We start from the raw sequence: 2,500 nt of genomic DNA, 5'->3' as shown, positions 1-2,500 counted from the left end.
TTGCAAAATTTCTGACTTTTTTGAAAATTTCACAATTTTGTGAAAACTTCCACAAAATGAGGTTCTAGTATGTTAGAGGGCATCCCAGGAGGGCTCCAAAAGTGTGGGTAAAATATATATCCCACAGGGGGAAAATTGAAAAAAAGTTGAAAAAAAAAATTTTTGGGGACTTAGAAAATTTTTCAACTTTTGTCAGACTTCCAGACAGGGGAGCGTGTCAGTGCGCGCATCCGATTTCAGTTCCAGAGCGATTCGCGCGATGAGTCCTTGATACTTAGTCGTTTTTGGCAAAATTTCTGACTTTTTGAAAATTTCACAATTTTGTGAAAACTTCCACAAAATGAGGTTCTAGTATGTTAGAGGGCATCCCAGGAGGGCTCCAAAAGTGTGGGTAAAATATATATCCCACAGGGGGAAAATTGAAAAAAAGTTGAAAAAAAAAATTTTTGGGGACTTAGAAAATTTTCACACATGTGTCAGACTTCCAGACAGGGGAGCGTGTCAGTGCGCGCATCCGATTTCAGTTCCAGAGCGATTCGCGCGATGAGTCCTTGATACTTAGTCGTTTTTGGCAAAATTTCTGACTTTTTGAAAATTTCACAATTTTGTGAAAACTTCCACAAAATGAGGTTCTAGTATGTTAGAGGGCATCCCAGGAGGGCTCCAAAAGTGTGGGTAAAATATATATCCCACAGGGGGAAAATTGAAAAAAAGTTGAAAAAAAAAATTTTTGGGGACTTAGAAAATTTTCACACATGTGTCAGACTTCCAGAGAGGGGAGCATGTCAGTGCGCGCATCCGATTTCAGTTCCAGAGCGATTCGCGCGATGAGTCCTTGATACTTAGTCGTTTTTGCAAAATTTCTGACTTTTTGGAAAATTTCACAATTTTGTGAAAACTTCCACAAAATGAGGTTCTAGTATGTTAGAGGGCATCCCAGGAGGGCTCCAAAAGTGTGGGTAAAATATATATCCCACAGGGGGAAAATTGAAAAAAAGTTGAAAAAAAAAATTTTTGGGGACTTAGAAAATTTTTCAACTTTTGTCAGACTTCCAGACAGGGGAGCGTGTCAGTGCGCGCATCCGATTTCAGTTCCAGAGCGATTCGCGCGATGAGTCCTTGATACTTAGTCGTTTTTGCAAAATTTCTGACTTTTTGGAAAATTTCACAATTTTGTGAAAACTTCCACAAAATGAGGTTCTAGTATGTTAGAGGGCATCCCAGGAGGGCTCCAAAAGTGTGGGTAAAATATATATCCCACAGGGGGAAAATTGAAAAAAAGTTGAAAAAAAAAATTTTTGGGGACTTAGAAAATTTTCACACATGTGTCAGACTTCCAGACAGGGGAGCGTGTCAGTGCGCGCATCCGATTTCAGTTCCAGAGCGATTCGCGCGATGAGTCCTTGATACTTAGTCGTTTTTGGCAAAATTTCTGACTTTTTGAAAATTTCACAATTTTGTGAAAACTTCCACAAAATGAGGTTCTAGTATGTTAGAGGGCATCCCAGGAGGGCTCCAAAAGTGTGGGTAAAATATATATCCCACAGGGGGAAAATTGAAAAAAAGTTGAAAAAAAAAATTTTTGGGGACTTAGAAAATTTTCACACATGTGTCAGACTTCCAGACAGGGGAGCGTGTCAGTGCGCGCATCCGATTTCAGTTCCAGAGCGATTCGCGCGATGAGTCCTTGATACTTAGTCGTTTTTGGCAAAATTTCTGACTTTTTGAAAATTTCACAATTTTGTGAAAACTTCCACAAAATGAGGTTCTAGTATGTTAGAGGGCATCCCAGGAGGGCTCCAAAAGTGTGGGTAAAATATATATCCCACAGGGGGAAAATTGAAAAAAAGTTGAAAAAAAAAATTTTTGGGGACTTAGAAAATTTTCACACATGTGTCAGACTTCCAGAGAGGGGAGCATGTCAGTGCGCGCATCCGATTTCAGTTCCAGAGCGATTCGCGCGATGAGTCCTTGATACTTAGTCGTTTTTGCAAAATTTCTGACTTTTTTGAAAATTTCACAATTTTGTGAAAACTTCCACAAAATGAGGTTCTAGTATGTTAGAGGGCATCCCAGGAGGGCTCCAAAAGTGTGGGTAAAATATATATCCCACAGGGGGAAAATTGAAAAAAAGTTGAAAAAAAAAATTTTTGGGGACTTAGAAAATTTTTCAACTTTTGTCAGACTTCCAGACAGGGGAGCGTGTCAGTGCGCGCATCCGATTTCAGTTCCAGAGCGATTCGCGCGATGAGTCCTTGATACTTAGTCGTTTTTGGCAAAATTTCTGACTTTTTGAAAATTTCACAATTTTGTGAAAACTTCCACAAAATGAGGTTCTAGTATGTTAGAGGGCATCCCAGGAGGGCTCCAAAAGTGTGGGTAAAATATATATCCCACAGGGGGAAAATTGAAAAAAAGTTGAAAAAAAAAATTTTTGGGGACTTAGAAAATTTTTCAACTTTTGTCAGACTTCCAGACAGGGGAGCGTGTCAGTGCGCGC

The sequence above is a fragment of the Phyllobates terribilis genome, unplaced genomic scaffold (genome assembly GCF_046119375.1).
Source record: "Phyllobates terribilis strain yellow unplaced genomic scaffold, ASM4611937v1 Scaffold_3680__1_contigs__length_72778, whole genome shotgun sequence".
Lineage (NCBI taxonomy): Eukaryota > Metazoa > Chordata > Amphibia > Anura > Dendrobatidae > Phyllobates > Phyllobates terribilis.
Note: the sequence above shows the minus strand (reverse complement) of the source record.